Source organism: Eubalaena glacialis, chromosome Y, assembly GCF_028564815.1.
Source record: "Eubalaena glacialis isolate mEubGla1 chromosome Y, mEubGla1.1.hap2.+ XY, whole genome shotgun sequence".
NCBI lineage: Eukaryota > Metazoa > Chordata > Mammalia > Artiodactyla > Balaenidae > Eubalaena > Eubalaena glacialis.
Window position 1 is genome coordinate 4,783,479 of NC_083737.1, and position 18,281 is coordinate 4,801,759.

Below are 18,281 nucleotides of genomic sequence, written 5' to 3' on the forward strand. Positions count from 1 at the left end.
CTTTTTCTTTTTAATTTTTTATATTTTACTGAGATATAATTGACCAAAAAATTATGTTTGTTTCAGGTTTACAGCATAATGATTCTATATATGTATATGTAGCAGGAAAACACCCCAGTATGTCTATTTAACGTCCGTCCCCTTACATAGTTACAAAATGTTTTTCTTGTGCTGAGAACTTTCAAATTCTCCCTTAAAACAAGTTTCAAATATACGATACAGTATTATTGTATTTTCTTCTGCAGAGGGCCAGATGGTTAATATTTTTGGCATTGCAGGACAAGCAGTGTACAAAAGCAGCCCTAGACGGTATGTAAATGAAGGGGCGTGGCTGTGTTCCAATAAAGTTTTATTTATAAAAAGCGGCTGGGGGGGCTGGATTTGGCCATGCTTTTGCCAGCCTCTCATCTAGTACCCGAGGGTGTCTTTGCCAGTCGCCTTTACAGTTTGTTCAAAATGTGCCTCCATCATTGTCATCAAAAACTAAAATACTTTAAAATTTCATTCTCATCACTCACGTAGCTTGGCGCCCAGCTTTCCAAGTTACCTTTGCAATTTGCTAAAAGCAACCTCCCTTCCTCGCTGTAAGTCAACCCGTGAGTGATCTGTAACATTCATATCACACTGGTACAGCCAGGTACCAAGCATCACACCAGAACGAGGGTCACGTAAGAGCCTCTTTATTCCTTGGTGACCACACTTGTTCACCTCTGCTCATGGAATTCCTTTGGGAACGTCCCCACAGACAGGCTCGGCAACTTAGGGTCCGGCTGCAAACCTTCTGGCAGTGACGGTCTAGAATTTCTATAGAGTAGGTGCTTAGGGGGTGACATTCTGGTTTGGGAGAGGGAGAGGGAGAGAGAGAGAGAGAGAGAGAGAGAGAGAGAGAGAGAGAGAGAGAGAGTGTGTGTGTGTGTGTGTGTGTGTGTGTGTGTGTGTAGGTGCACGTGCATATCCATGCATATTTTGGGAGAAAATGAGAAAGAGGGTTTTTGAGATTGTTTTGGGTTTTGATGGAGATTGTCCACGGAGTCTGTGTTGTGAAGGAGCTTAATTCTTCTGTCTCCTCTGCCATTTTGGATGCCCTCATTGGTTTCTTTTTTTTCCCTTCTCCTTTTTTTTTTTTCCTTAACCATACTCTGGAAGTCTGGAAGCCAATCTCATTTTGCGTTCTTGTTAAAGAATCCAACAACCTTGACTCAAGAAGTTAAGGAAAAACAGGTGTGGTCTCAATCCGAGGCTGCCTCAGGTATTGCCTGCAGAAAAAAAATTTTTTTTCTGTTTTTTGGAGCTCCCCCTCCATACAGGACAGTAAGATACCTGCTTTACAGGGGTTTTTTTTTTTTTTTATTGTAATATATTTGGCATATAGCATTCTGATAGGTGTTCCACGTGTTGGTTTGATACATTTATATATCGCAGTATGAGTGCCCTTGTGGCAATAGCTATCATCTCTATCAGGTTACCTAATTATCATTTTTGTGTGTGTGTATGTGGTGGGAATAATTAAGAACTAGTCTCTTAGTGAGGGTGACGTTTATTATACAATATTATTGTCTATATCACTGTGCTCTGCATTAAATCTCCAGGACTTACTTACCTACTAGTTGCAACTTTATACTCTCTGATCAACATCTCTCCTATTACCCCTCCACCCCGCAGCCCCAGTAACCACCTTTTAACTCTGTGTCTATGAATTTGACTTTCTTAGATTCCGCAAATAAGTGATATCATACCCTATTTGTCTTTCTCTGTCTGGCTTATTTCACTTAGCATACTACCCTCTAGGTCCATCTATGTTGTCAAGAATGGCAGGATTTCCTCTTTTATGGCCAAGTAATATTCCATTGTATGTATCCGTACGCCACATCTCCTTTATTCATTCCTCTGTTGACAGACACTGAGGTTGTTTCCACGTCTTGACTGTTGTGAATAATGCTGCTGTGAATCTGGGGGTGCACATACCTCTTAAATGCAAATCAAAACCACAGTGAGATACGACTTCACACCTGTCAGAATGGCTATTATCAAAAAGATAACAAACAACGAATGCTGGAGAGGGTGTGGAGAAGAGAGAACCCTCCTACACTGTGGGTGGGAATATAAACTGGTGCAGCCACTATGGAGAACAGCATGGAGGTGAGGTTCCTCAGAAGTTAAAAGTAGAATTACCAAATGATCCAGCAGTCCCACTCCTGGGCGCGCGCTACCGTGTAACCTTTAAAAATAGGATATCCGCCCCCTCCTTTAAAGGTAACAAAATTGAGGCCAAGAAAGACGAAGTTATTCACACAGAGTCTCCTAGTTAATAAATCATGGAGCTGAGATTCAAACTCCATCTCTTTCCTGCTCATTCCAATGCACCACATGACGTTTCAATAATAAAAATACTAGGACGGTCATTGAAGAAACAAAGAACCAGATTCTCTATATTTGGAGGAAAACATTGGATGCCGGGCAAAACTGTCAAATGCTGGACACCTCCAGTCAGTGGATTGATAAGAGCATTGACAGTTGGATGCTTTGCTTTGTCTTCAGGCAGAAAACCATGATCTACTTGAACCCTTTTGAAAGTCAAAGTTATTAACAGGCAAATTACCTTCCAGAAATGCAGGCGAGAGACTGTTTTATAAACCTGTGAAGCTACGAGCACAGATAAACTTTTATTTTTAAATTGTGGTTAAAAAGTGCATCACGGGAGATCTACCCTCAATAAAATTTTAAGTACAAAGCACAGTACTGTCAAGTATAGATGTTACTGAACACAAGTTTGTGTGCTCGATGTACAGTGAGGCCAAACAAACCGAAACGTCGGAGTTTGGAGCAGAGAAAGGTTTATTGCAGGGCTTGCCAGGAGACCGGTGTCTTGTGCTCAGAAAATCCCAAACTCCCTGAAGGGTTTCAGCACAGCATTTTTAAAGGCAAGGGGAGGGAGGGGTGGGGTTGTGGCACCTTCTTTGTGCTTGCATCTGTCCAGGAAGGTCAGGTCACCATGTTCCTATAAACCTCCAACAAGACACATGTTATTCTCTGTTCTGCAACCTTTTATCTCTATATGAACCGAAAAGTGTTTTACTGGTAAAGGTCAGAGCCGTGAGAACGTGCCATCGTGTATGTTTCAGGCCACAGGCAACGTTCTTTTACAAAACGTGCAGAGCCAGCATCTCTGAGCCCAGGCAACAGAGCACAGAGGTCAAAGGAACAGGTAACTGGTTTTCCCTGTTACATAGGCACCGTCAAGTACAGCAGCTCCCTAGGCTGTATTGCTCTCACATAATCGAACTGTGTACCCGTTGAACAGTGAGTGACCGCCTCCCACCGCGCCCCTCTCCCCACTGCCCCTGGCCCCTGGCACCCACCTTTGGGGCTGGGGCTCGGATTTCACCCGAAATGTTTCCAGTTCTCAAGAACATCATGGAGAATAGACTGAGGCTTTGGTATCCGGTTATAAAGGTCTGGCTTGGAGCCCGCTGCACATTCAGCTTTTATAGTCCCCCGGGGAGGGCAATGTCTTGGAAAGCCACTGGCTGAACAATGGTTCTTTCTCGTGAATCAGAATTTGTGTGCAGGCTGTTTAAAACCAGTGCCTTAGAAAAAGCGGGGGAAAAAAAAAAAATCCACAGAAGGCAAAGTTTTTAAAGTGATGTCATTCCAGTAAGTGGGAAAGAACAAAGGTTAATTTGGCCCACGGAGAGCGGAATTTTGGCAGTTCTTATCCACGGTGCTTATTTTTGTCAAGCTGGAGAATCACGACCCAATGCCTAAAAGGCAAAGGGGGAGGATTGGCCTTGTGCAGAGGACATTCGAATACCCGAGAACGCTCCATTTCCCGGTGGCCAGATGCTTATTTATTTATTTTCTTAAACTGATATCCTTCTATTAAAAAAAAATTTATTTATTTATTATTTGTGTTTGGCTGCGTTGGGACTTTGTTGCTGCGTGCGGGCTTTCTCTAGTTGCGGCGAGCGGGGGCTACTCTTCGTTGCGGTGTGCGGGCTTCTCATTGCGGTGGCTTCTCTTGTTGTGGAGCACGGGCTCTAGGCACGTGGGCTTCAGTAGTTGTGGCTCGTGGGCTCAGCAGTTGTGGCTCATGGGCTCAGTAGTTGTGGCGCGCAGGCTCAGTAGTTGTGGCGCACGGGCTTCGTTGCTCCGCGGCATGTGGGATCTTCCCGGACCAGGGCTCGAACCCATGTCCCCTGCATTGGCAGGTGGATTCTTAACCACTGCGCCACCAGGGAAGTCCCTGGCCAGATGTTTAGATCCTTGGCTTTTTCTTGGGAATCTGTTGTCTTTTCCTTCCTAAGGGAAGGAGCCCCCGTAACCTATTTGGGGGAATTTATGCCGCTTTCAGAATGTCATCTTAAAGAATGGGGGCTTTAGCAGAGATCCCCAAATTCGTGCTTTTCAAGCCTTTACTGTGGTCATGGTGGGAAACCTATTTGGCATATTTAGCAGAACCATCCAGAATTGAAACCACATTTCAGGCTTGGGTCTTTTGTGGGAAACCCATTGGTGACTGCTCTGAATCCCCCTTTTTTTCCTCACATGAACTCCAAGCTCTGTGTTGCTGATTTCACAAGGGACCGAATACTAGGGAGGGGTTAGAAGAAAGCTGTAGCTCTCTTTCCCATCATGTCTGTGAATTTAAAACTTGATCCTCTTTTTTACCCCTTCATTTCCATTGTTCACCATGGCACACACCAGCCTTCTGGCTCATCTGTGCATTTTACAGTATACTTATCAATGCTCTGTCTTTCTGGACTCATATTTTGTTTTCTCCAGCCCTTATTCCCAGTCTCTGCACATTTGTACTTTGACAAAAAGTTGGTCCAGTGTTTTTTTCTTTTTTAGTTTGTTTTTTTGTTTGTTTGCTTGTTTTACAACTGTTGGGTCGCAATTGCCATGGACATTGCCTGTGGCCGTTACTGTTTTACAATCTGCTCCGGGATGCCGGTTGGACGGATTTTCCTTGCTAACGGTGGTGGAAGGTCTCTGTCAGCTCTTGGCAGCTGGTGAAGGGGCAGCCAGCCCTCCACAAGACGTTTCCAGCTCTCATTGAAGATCTGTTACCGACCGGGGTTCTTGGCCTCCTTAAGCAATAGAAATTGATCACAGGCCAGACAAGAAATTCAGGCGAGGCTTTACTGGGGTCCCTGCTGCAGCAGCGGGGAGAGAAAACAAGTAACAGGTTCCCTTGCCCCGCTCCCCGAGGAGGGGCGAGCTGGTTCCTTCTATGGGGTGAGGGTAGGGGTGTGTCCAGGGGTCGGGCCAGAGGGGCGGCTTAGGTGGTCTGCCCACCCCTTTGGTGGTGTCGAGTGCAGGGGGCGTGTGCAGTACCCCACTTTTGCTCCGGGCTCTTCAAAAGTGGCAGTTGCGTTTTTTGGTCTCTTTGTATCTTTTGTCCAGAATTTGCCCCAGCTGTGCCTGCACACGGTTATTTTTAGTCCCATACAGTCTGTTTATATTTTGTTGCCGGAAGAGAGGTGTGTCCAGGTTCAAGCACTGCGGCACCGCAGCAAAGGGTCCCAGGTCCCAGCCAGTCTCAGATCTGGATAGACGTTTGGGCTTCTGGATGCCTGGGAGGGTTCTCTTTTCAAAAGGGGAAGAGATGCTGGTGGAATTCCATGTGCCTTACTCTTAGCTCTCTCAAAGCAGAGGATGAGTTCTTGTGGCTCCAGAATTCAGCGTGTTCTTGTCAGGTATGGAAGACCCCGACATTTTTAACCATTTTCCTATGTGTCCATCCCACAGATTTCATTTTATTTCCTTCATCTCATTTGGCTCTTACCTTTGACATTTTCTATTGGTTTTCACTGAAAATCGGCTTCATTTTCTGCACTTATAAAAATATTCTTTCAGTCATGACAAATAATCCTCATTCTAAGCTCCCAATAGATGTCCTGTGTCCACCCAGGCAAGATAAATTTGATAACCCACTTTAAAAAGATGTTCACCATTTTTCGAGGCGTCTGGTTAACCCCTCAAATTGGTAATGTTACATATGTAAAGCAATTATTTAAAACAGTTTTGGAATTGTAGTATTTAAATCGTGCAACATTTCATTAACAGTATAAATGTAATAAAGAAAGGCGTGCTGATCTCTCAGGGCAGAGGGGTGCTCTCCACACGCCATGGGGCACGGGACGCTGCACATCAGAGTCATCCAGCCCCAAACGTCAGTAGCACTGAAGTTCAGAGACCCTGGACCTTAGCATAAGACTCTGTCCATCCACCTATCTATCTATATCTGTCTATCTGTCTGTCTGTCTGTCTATCTATGTCTGTCTATCTATCCATCGTTTGCACCGTTTCTTTAAAGACTTTGCTCAGCTATCTTCTCATGAAGGGGTCCCTCCTGCATCGTATTTAAAATTTCAACTCATTTCTCCTGCCACTACTCACCAACCCCTTCCTTCATTTATTTTTCTCCGTAGCACTGAGCACTTTCTAATGGGCTGTGTACACTTTTCTTACGTACCTTTATTGTCTGTCTCTCCCCATTATAATGCAAGCTCCATGGAGGCAGGGAAGTTGGCCTCTGGTTTTGTTCAGCGTTGTATGTCTGGTGCCTGGAACAGTTCTCAGTACATGCAAGGGCATCCTCATATAAAACTCTGTTATGTGTAGTTTCTCTGCCACTAAGTGTAGAGAAACTTACTGCACTTTCCTTTGCAATGAGGGGATGGTGTCCTACTATGGGCAAGGTGCCCTTATGTAATTTATGTATTTAATTGCTGAAAAGAAGAGAATTTTTTTGCATTTTGTACAAAGCAAACCATGCTTTATATAAAATAGTGTGCATGTATATACACATGTGGTTGCATCTTTGTGTGTGTGTGGTGTGAGGCAGGGGTCCCCATCCCCCGGGCCATGGACCGGTGCTGGTCTGTGGCCTGTTAGCAACCGGGCCACACAGCAGGAGGTGAGCGGCGGGCTAGCGAGCGAAGCGTCATCTGTATTTGCAGCCGCTCCCCATCGCTCGCATTACCGCCTGAGCTCCCCCTCCTGTCAGATCAGCCATGGCATTAGATTCTCATAGGAGCGCAAACCCTACTGTGAACTGCACATGCGAGGGATTTAGGTGGTGCGCTCCTTATGAGAATCTAATGCCTGATGGTCTGAGGTGGAGCTGGGGCGGTGTTGCTAGTGCTGGGGAGCGGCTGCAAATACAGATTATCATTAGCAGAGAGGTTTGACTGCACAGAGACCATAATAAATCAATGGCTCGCAGACTCATCTCAAAACCCTATCAGTGAGTGGCAAGTGACAATTAAGCTGCATCTTACGGAGTAGACTGGACATAAGCCACACACGTCGGGTGTCTCTGTCTCCCATCACCCCCAGGTGGGACCATCTAGTTGCAGGAAAACAAGCTCAGGGCTCCCACCGATTCTGCATTATGGTGAGTTGTATCATTATTTCATTATATATTACAACGTAATAATAATAGAAGTGAAGTGCACAATAAACGTAATGTACTTGAATCATCCTGAAACCATTGCCCCCCCCACCGACCCCTGGTCCATGGAGAAATTGTCTTCCACGAAACCGGTCCCTGGTGCCAAAAAGGTTGGGGACCACTGGTGTGGGGTGTGTATCTGGTGTGTGTATTTGTGTGTATATCTGGGGTCCGTGTGTGTGTATCTGGGGTGTGTGTGTGTGTGTGTGTGTGTGTGTGTAGCAGTCGTTTCTAGAAAAGGATCTAGAAACAAAATGCTGGATCCAAAGGATTTGCTCAATTAAATTATGATCAGATACTGCCCGTTGCAACCCAGAAACACTTTTATCACTTTACACCCATCAGCAGAGAATAGAAGTTTCTCATAGCCTTTTCCACAGCAAGTGGACAGGCCAGCTTTTATAGTGTTTGGTAACTGGATTGGTTTAAAGAAGTGATATCTCAATATTTTCAGTCCACATTTATGAGTGAGATTTTACACATAGTCACATGTTTTGGACTTCCACCTTTCTTTTTTTTTGAATCACCTGTCCTTTGCTTAACTTTTAGCACATCATTATAAATCACCCTTCACCATTTCTTCAGCTTCTGAACTTAGCAAATAATCCCATTGAAAGGGGCTTTCTTATTATTTTAGGTTAGTAAGACCACATGAAACTTGTATTAATTTTAATTTTTTATTAGCACCCACTGTATACTTTGTCTTACCATCCGTGTGTAGCGTTCGCGTATACATTAGCAGATGTCGATCTACAATGTTTCTGTAGTATCTGAAAGTAAATTAACGTGTTTTGAAGCATGTTATTGTTCTTCTAGCCAGTTGTTCTGAACATTAGGGGGTTGCGGCATATTCTGTTTCTATGCTGAGAATATTCCTATTCTCACATTTATTCTTCTGCTTTCTGTTTAACCGAAAAGCTACCAATGGAAGGAAGGCAGTTGCCTCCTAAATTTGCACATAGGCTCCTGGGTCTTTTAGTTTGCTTTAAGAACCGTTTAGTAGCTCAGAATATATCTTTCTGGATTTTCACTCCACCTTTATTTTTCCGTCAGTCCCCACCATCATCGGTATCTTGATCACACTTAGAAAACCGTTTAGCAGCTTGCCAGGCGTAATGAACCCCGTAAATAGCCTGCTGCTCTAATCCCTTGAGACCAAGAATACAGAACTCAGCTGTAGAGGTGTTACCGAACTCAGGTCTTGCTGTTCGCCACTCCAAAGCCGATACTCGAGAGGCAGGCGTTGGTAGAAAGGAAAGTTTGCCTTATTCCGGATGGTGGCAACTGGGGAAGAAGGTGGACTCATGTCTAAAAGCCACCTCTCCCCTGCTGATCAGTGGGCAGGAGCTTTTAAAGGGGAGTTTCAAGGCGGAGGGACGGGGCCACATGCAGAAACAGCATGGTCGGCTCGGATAGTCATCTCGAAATTGGTCATGTGGTGGTCTGTCAGTATCCTCTTGATTGTTTTCAGTACAGTTGGTCTTCAGTTCCGAGGTCAGTTTGTCCCCACCTCCTTGAGGCCAATTCTCGGAATGGTGGCAGCTTATGTCATGGCTACAGCCTGGTCATCGTGCAGTTCACTTCTTCCACCCGGCGGGGGTTTCAGTATCTGCAACACAGTTCACAGGACGTGGCTCAGAATACGATCTATAGTCCCTGAGGAGGGACTGAACGTCCTTGACTTGGTTTAATGGCTCAACTCTTATTATTTGGTTTTGTTTGACTGCTTTCCTTTGCTTGTGCATTTTTTCACTTCTCTGATTAAAGTTATTCTTTGGCTCAAGTTTTTCTACAGAAGAGAGGCAGGTGGAGGGCATTGGGTGGGGGAGTGTCTGTCCTGAGGAGGCCGCGTAGGGTCTTGCTCTGTTTCAGTGCTACAGAGGCGTAGAAGGTCTTAGGTGGTGGTGTGCTTTGTAAACCAGTTCTACCGGGGGAAAGAAGGCCCTGACGCGTAGCTTCTGCCGATGTCCATGGTGTCAGTACTTAATCCCGCCGTGACTGATTTCAAGCTGCGGACAGTTGAAGAGCTGGCTCACAAAGATCTTCAGAATTTAAGTCCCCTTCCCAGAGCTGGAAGAAGCCAGCTCTTACTGTCTCCAGCACAAGTGCTCCAAGGAGGAGGCGTCCTGGATTGGCTTAGAGTCTCTGGAGGGATGAGGGACCTCCCTCCACACTTGTCCTCCTCTGCTTGTCCTTCTCCTGGTGGGTCTAGGAGCTCCTGAGGCTTCACATAGGGTCTGCCTGCTCCCCCCATGGAAGACATGTCCCACCTGCTGGTAGGCAGAGCCAGTCTGCAGCTTTCCCCCAGGGCAGGAGCCCCAGGGCTGGGGCAGAACTGTGGCTTTCCCACCCTTTCTTTCTCTCTCTACCTCTAGGATTTTAACTCGAACCATGAACACACGAATGGGAAATAGAAAAATGCCCCACTCTTCATCTCTCCTCCTCCAAACTTCCTGCTGACCTACATGTTAAATTCTGATAAAGCTTGGCAAATTGGCCTTCAGAAAATATTTTTCCTGTTTCTACTCATTCAATCATTTAAAAAAAATACTTTTCTTCAGATCTTTACTGCCGTGTGTGTACTTTAAAGTTACTTTTAAGTTTTCTTTTGCTAACTACATAGGTAAAATCTATTTCACCTTGATATGCATCTAAAAATGTTTTTTGTTGGGTGAACTCTTTGGTTTTCTTTTTTCAGTGTTTATTTTTTATACCATTTTTAACGGTTACACCCCATTTACAGTTATTACAAAATATTGGCTGTATTCCCTGTGCTGTACAATATATCCTTGTGGCTTATTTATTTTATACCTACTAGTTTGTACCTCTTAATCCCCTCCTTGTATTTTGCCCCTCCCTACTTCCCTCTCCCTACTGGGAACCACTAGTTTGTTCTCTATATCTGTGAGTCTGTTTCTTTTTTGTTATATTCACTAGTTTCTTGTATTTTTTTAGATTCCACGTATAAGGGGTGTCATACAGAATTTGCCTTTGTCTGACTTATCTCACTAAGCACAGTGCCCTCCAAGTCATTGATGTGCATTTTTATTTTTATTTTTTATTATTATTATTTTTTAAATGCAACATAGAATCATTTTGCAATTTTTATTTTTATATATTTTTATTTTTTGGCTGTGTTGGGTCTTCGTTTCTGTGCAAGGGCTTTCTCTAGTTGTGGCAAGTGGGGGCCACTCTTCATCACGGTGCGCGGGCCTCTCACTATGGCGGCCTCTCTTGTTGCGGAGCACAGGCTTCAGACGCGCAGGCTCAGTAGTTGTGGCTCACGGGCCTAGTCGCTCCGCGGCATGTGGGATCTTCCCAGACCAGGGCTCGAACCCGTGTCCCCTGCATTGGCAGGCAGACTCCCAACCACTGCCCCACCAGGGAAGCCCTATGTGCATTTTTAAATGAACCAAGTTGACCATCTGTTATGTTATTTTCTTCATGTTGCTTTGAAATGGGTGAGATAACTCATACCATCTGCCCCTTCCATTGGTTATCTTTTCCTAATAATTTATATATGCAAAACATACGATAAAGTGGGAATTCCATATGGTTTGAGTTTTCTTGCCGTGGGCGTACATAACTTATTTTAGAGAATGGCAACAAACATTTCTGTGTGGTGGAATTACCAGCTAGTTTGGGTTCTTTGAGTCTTTTGTATTAAACGTACTAAGGAATAAACTAACAACCAGAACAAGAGAAAAGTGGCCTGAGAAAGAATCATAAAATTAGGGCGAGATTTGAAAATAAACCAGAGTACAGCCAATATACAGAATAAGCTTCAGGAGTTTAAAAAAAAAAGCTGTGGAAGGCCTGTATTTTGGGTCAAGGGAAGATTTCTAAGATATATCGGTATGTGGAAAAGTGAATTTAGAATTCGCTCAGGCGAATCCGTTGTGTTTCGTTTTGGGGGTGAAAATGATGCACCTCGGGAAACTACACATTTTCAGCATGTTCATATATTTATGGACCCAAATCCATAGAAAAGGTCTAGAAAGATACACATCAAACAGATAACAACTGAGGGAAATTGAGGGAGATTGTAAAGAGAAACTTTGGATTTATTCCCTTTTATTCCTCCGTGGTTTGAGTTTTGAAACCAAACCCCAAATTAAATATGACTGCCAGAATTGAAACGACCATAGCATTCGAAGTCCCTGAGATTTCACATCTCTGTTTTTATCTGGTGGCTTCCTTTGTCTTGGCGTGTAGGATTCCAACGTGCAGCTCTGCCCGTGCGTGGCCATCTGGGTAGGTAGCTTTCTTGGTAGCATTTTTCGATGAAGACTCTCTTTGCCTTGAAACCCCTCCCCTGCTTTCTGCCCCTCCCTTATCACCATCATGCCAGGCTGTCTCAAGTTGGGTCGAGGGATCTTTGTCTTGGATTGCAAACTTTTTACAGGAAGATATCACACATGCTCTTGAGCTGTGTGGCCCCCGCCTGGTGCTGTGAACCCCTTGTGCGTTCTAAAAATATCCTGTGCGTTCACTTTGATGATTTGTTTGTTTGATGTCAGCAGAGTTAGATGGAATACCTACTTTTTTACAGCCCTGTCTTCATCACTGGGCGAGAGGCACACGTGTTAAGCATTATAATCATGCACGCGCAAGGAAATTATTGAGGAAAAGGATAAATTAGAATCCTTAAAAATAGGCATAGGACTCCTCTTAAATCAGAATAATTGGAAAATGACTATTATTAAACATTTCAGTCCAAATAATTACAGGTTCCGAGCAAGAGTATAAAGTTTGTAACATTTTGCTCTGTAACCAGCTAATTACAGATTATCAGGGGTGATTCCATTCTGATTTTGGCTCATGAAAGGGAGAATGATTATTATTATTATAGGTTTTTAGGATTTCTTTTTTTTATAGGGCTATCAGATCTAAGGTCTGTTCATTGTTTCATAAATGCCTAGTGCCAGATCGTTGTAGGATCTATTTTGGGGTTATAATGTGGTGTCTGTGGCATCTGACATACTCATGTTTTAATTTATTTCAGAAACTTCTGGAACTTGAAGGCAATGTGTATTTCTAAAACACATTTTGATTCATCATAAGTGTTCACTCATGTGTTTAAAAGATGTGTTCTTTTCACAGTGGTTGGGCCAGCCAACGAGATTTGAGTTAAAAATTGACATGGGTTTGGGCTTGAGCGGATTCTAAATTCCATCCTTCCTGCAATAAGGAGAACGCACTGTTTAGGTGTAAAAAACCAAAAAATGTGAGATCACACTCTGAGCTACTATTGTCTGGAGAAATGGACTGAAATGTAAGACTCTCAGTATTTAATTGGGCCACAGTGTCTCTCGTTAGGGAAGTAGGTAGTAAAGCCTTTATTTTTAAGCCAAACCCAGCTGAGCAATTAACACTTTAAATAGACAATGAACACAACTTCTAAAGAGTATTTACCAGCGAAAGGAACATGCAAGACCTTACACGATTGCATTTCTCATCTTTCATTAGGTAAAAAACCTTCCTAACTGAGATTCTCTTCTGCCCTATTCATTGAAAAACAATGGATACACAAGAATAAAGACCAAACATCAATCACAGAGACCAGAACCACAATTATTAAAACAACAAAACACTGTACTATATGTGTAGTTCACAGACAGGGCTGGTCCGAAGAGGTCTCTAGTTAATTTTAAAAGTATTAGCTATGACCAGGAATGGACTCCCAGGCTGCTAGGACGACTTGTAAATAAATAGTCTCAACATCACCAATACATCCTATAATTATTTATAATGGCGGCGGAATGTTGGTATTTCCGGTGCTTTTGGGATCCATAAAAGGCAAGAGTCATATTTCTCCCATTAGCGATTGTATGGTCAGCAAGTCACGCAGGGCACGCACGTACCCACCGCCTTGCCCGTGTTGTTATCCAAGAATGTAAAGCAGGAACTGAAGCCTCATTTCTCCTGTTTTATTCAAAACCTTGCTCTCTCTCATCGGATCCAGTTCTAGAAAGCTTGCCCTTCGAATGCCAAAACCAATTTTCACCGTTTTGGGGTGAGAACCTTATTAGAAGTATCGCTTCCATTTCATTGATCTGCCACAGAAGTAAACAAAGTAATTTAACGTGTCCGGACCCAAGAAGAGAAGTCAGAACGAATGATGTAACTCTGTTTTCTCTTGTCCCATGTCAAGCAGGCTTCGGGCCACTTTTTTTCCTCAAATACTCCTCCGCTGTGAATGGGTAGCCACGGCATCCGAGCTTGTGGGGCGGGGCGGGGGGGGGGGGGGGACGGACAAGGCGTTTTCTAAATTCTTTATTGTTGCATCACAAGCCCCTGCCCCAGCCAGGAACCTCCCGGGTAGGGACTGTTCTCCGACTGGCGTTTATGTCTAGCTTAGGTCGCCAGGCTTGCTGGAATCCACAGCCTCAGCAATGCCCACATTCCCAACAAGGTTCTTTTCGCCTGTTTGCAGCATCCCTGGTAACCAGCGCCCGCTCTGGAAAGGGCACGAACCTTTATCCGGTCGCAGAGAATGAAGGTGACGCCCCCAGAGGGTGAGGATGGGACCCAGTCGGCTGTTAACCTTGGGTCTGAGTCCAGCACCAGTTCTTCTTTCCGCGGTAGAACACCTCGATGTCCTGAGCCTGCTGTTGTCTGGGACCCGCTTAGACAAGCTTGCGAAGAGGTTGCTGGTAGGTTGGGGGGGCGGGGGGCGGAGCAGTGGATGTCTTGGCAAGGAAGGTATCAGGAATGCGGGGCAGGATTTCCGTACGCATTGGGACAGCCCGTGGACGGCCTCGAAAGATTTATTGTTGCCCATCGTCTCCCGTCTCAGGGAGTTTAAACGGCTGCAGGTTGTACTCCACAGTCAGATGGGCATTGGTTTAGTTACAGGTGATTGGCGTGGACATTCAAAGCTGCGGGTGACCCCCCATCCACGCCCCGAGCAAATTATCGCTGCTAGAAAGTAAAAGATAGTTAACGCAGCATCCTGGCTGACTTTCAGAAGCAGCTTCAGAAGGACCAGAATTAACTATTTCCTCAAGACCAAAATGGTATTATTATAGTACCATCTGCTATGCACATCCCACCCCCCCCAAGAAAGGGCTCATAAAGGCAGGGTAGCCAAATAAAATACAGGAAGCCCAGTTACATTTGAAGTTGGGGTAAATGCTGAGTAATTTTTTAAAGCATAATCATGTCCCCAATTAACGTACGTACTTAAAAAAACTATTCATTGTTTGCCCCAGCTTCAAATGTAACTGGTAAATAGACTAGTGGTAAGTGTAAGTGTGTCCAACGCAGTATCTGGGACATCCTTATACTTGTGGGCGTCCTGTAATTTGGTTTGCTAAAGCAGCAGCCGTCCATAAAGGGCACTGTTGCAAATTGTTTGTGACAGAGGGATAATCATCTAGCGATCCCCGGATGCTTTTACTCAGAAAGAAGTCTAAATAGGGTCGACTTAAAGAAAACAAACCTTAACAAATAAGAGAACAAGCCTCTCCTTCACGAAAGAGAGAAGATTGGCAGAAAAAGAAACGATCCTCTAAAATAGCTTGAAGAATGACACCATCCGTCAGTCCACCCAGGATGCCATCGTGGTTCTTTGCTAACAATGTCATACTCTTCTTCCGGTTGGCGTTTATCCCGGTTGGCAACGCTGTGAACCTCGGAGAGAAAAAATACATTGGGCTTGAGTTTGTGTCGGAGCTGGCCGTTCACCGACAGTCCTACCCATGAGAAACCCTAAGGGATGTCAGCATTATGCAAAATAACTACCAGATAATACGTCTGGGCAATTGTAACAGTTTTATAACTACTCCTATCAACTTAGATTCTCCCATCTCCTCTTGCCATTGCAGTGGCTTTAAATATTATTTCATGTTGAAAAATAAACACGACATTCTTCTTCCTGCTGCCTTTGAGGCTTTATAATAATAAGTAAACAGTTCTTTCCTGGCCACCTAATATTTATACAGGTGGAGCTTGTTTCTCTGGGCAAAGGAAAACATTTTGAAAGAATGCATGCAGTGGCTTTCTGTCTCCTGTGACATTTTATTTTCATGAAACAATGACCTAGAAAGCAAAAGTCTACATTTAATCCAAGTGTTTTAACGTTGTTTTTCCTTGAAACCAGCAGCTAGCACAGTGGCTGCCAACACAGTGAACACGCACTAGGCACTGGCTCCTAATTCATGTAGGACACCTGGGTGAAGTGTGCTTTGCAGACACAGTCGTTACAACAGATTAAAATGTATGTATCCACGGGACTTTGGGGACAACCAAATTTTCCTCGAGATTCTAGAAAAGAGAGACGGCAAGCCACAGTATGTGTCTTCCCACTGTCTGTTGCCTGCTTTCCCGCTCTTAAAAAAAGATGGAAAGGAGATGAATATTGGTGTGACGTATTCAGGGTCCAGCTGATGGGATGGTGATGGTTCACAGACTTCCAAAATTCATCGGATGGACGGACGAAGCATCAGGTGAATGGGCTAAGGGTGCGTGTGTGTCCCCACTTAGAGAACTTGCCTTTATGGGTTCGGGACATCAGAACCTTGCGTCCAGGGCATGGCTCCGTGTTCATACAAAGTCCTTCCAGCTGACCATCACCTGTGGCGGTTTTCTGTAGACACGTATGCCCTGAAAGGCCATGTCGGGGACTGCGGTGGATTGCGTGGCTCTTGCAGAGACCCCCTACCGCAGGGACATGTGGATCTCATGGCTGTAACACACACACGTGGTTTTAATTAATGGAAAGGAAGCTTGAACCAGTGGTAATGGGATCAGTCCTCCTTTTGGTTACCTTAGATTCTTGCTATTTCGGGACCAGAGGACACCGGGTTTTCGAGGATTTATGTTACGGTACTTTATTTGCAGCGGGAGCCGTGAGCCCCAGAAAAGAAGCACGTTTTTAGGAAGCCAAGGAGGAAGGACAGAGAAAGATGGGCAGAAGCCGTGAGTCCCACAGAGGAGGAGGTGTGAGCTGAGTAGGTGGGGAGGTTACCCCTGCCCTAGTTTAGTGAACCCCACCTTCTTTTTCTTTTCGTTCTTTTTCTGGTCTGAGACGATGCCATCTTGGCCATCGGTACCCACCATAGATGCCACCGAAAACCTCTATTGCAGGAGGAAGGTAATAATAATATTACATCTCTACCCTTTTTGGAAATACGTTGTGTAAGAGAGATGGCACAACGTAGGTTCATATATGGGTGGAAGAGATGGTATAGTTTCAAAATGATTTAAAAAACGAATGAAAGGTTTAATTACAATTTTAGCAACCGTGCGTATATTGTATATTTCATCGTGTGTGTGTGTGTGTGTGTGTGTGTGTGTGTGTGTATGATTCCACAGTACAGAATAGTATGAAACGCTCATCTGTGTGAGGCTACAACCATTGGGGTCCAGCAGGATACTGAGTTTCTTGTAGCTGCCCTTGTGAAGAGCGTCTGGCCAGACTTTAGATTTTCACTAAGTACGTGGGCATCTCATGACCCAGCCCTATCCGTTGTAGGTATAAATCCCAGAGGAATTCTTACAGAAGTGTGTGAGGTGACGCATCTCGGGTATTTCATGTGGTTTAGGGCATTCCAGGCTGTCCTAGGTGGTCATCACCCTGTGAAGCTCGTAAAACACAGTAGACGCGTGCTACAGACAGATATACCTTACCATAGTTGGAGTTTCAGCTACAGGATGAGGTCTTAAAAGCATTTTTTTTTTTTTTTTACATCTTCATTGGAGTATAATTGCTTTACAATGGTGTGTTAGTTTCTACTGTATAACAAAGCGAATCAGCTATACATATACATATATCCCCATATCCCCTCCCTCCTGCGTCTCCCTCCCACCCTCCCTATCCCACCCCTCTAGATGGTCACAAAGCACCGAGCTGATCTCCCTGTGCTCCGCGGCTGCTTCCCACTAGCTATCTATTTCACATTTGGGAGTATATATATGTCCATGCCACTCTCTCACTTTGTCCCAGCTTACCCTTCCCCCTCCCCGTGTCCTCAAGTCCATTCTCTACATCTGCGTTTTTATTCCTGTCCTGCCCCTAGGTTCTTCAGAACCATTTTTTTTTAAGATTCCATATATATGTGTTAGCATATGGTATTTGTTTTTTCTCTTTCTGACTTCATTCTGCTATTGTTAAGTTTATTCCACACTGTGCCCAAGATAAGGCAAGGCTTAATCATTGTTCGTCTCTTGAACTTATCTACAAAACAGAAATGGAGTCACAGACGTAGAAAACAAACTTATGGTTACCGGGGGCAAGGGCGGGGGAGGGATAAATGGGGAGATTGGGATTGACATATACACACTACTATATATAAAATAGATAACTAATAAGGACCTACTGTACAGCACAGGGAACTCTACTCAATACTCTGTAATGGCCTATATGGGAAAAGAATCTTAAAAAAAGTGGATATATCTGTATATGTATAACTGATTCACTTTGCTGTACAGCAGAAACTAACACAGCATTGTAAATCAACTGTACTGCAATAAAAAAATTTTTAAAAAGAGAAAAAAATAATTACTTGTCTCTTAATTTGGCTTAGAAAAGGCTAATTTTCTTGTTAACAGCAGGCAAAACATATTCCACTTCATCCTTGCACTCGAGCAAATGCAGCATGTTCTTGATGAGATCCTTGTGGGTGAAAAGTTGCTGATGTGAACAAAAGCAAGGGGGGCAGGGGAGGGTGGATTACCTCAACTAAGACAAATTTGCTAAAGAAAGAGTAAAATCAAAACTTTTTTTTTTTTTTTTTTTGTAAAGAGTATTCTTTTCTCCAAATTGATCCAATGTAAATGTAATTTTTCGTGTCCGACGGGGCAACCTTTGTGGGCTAGG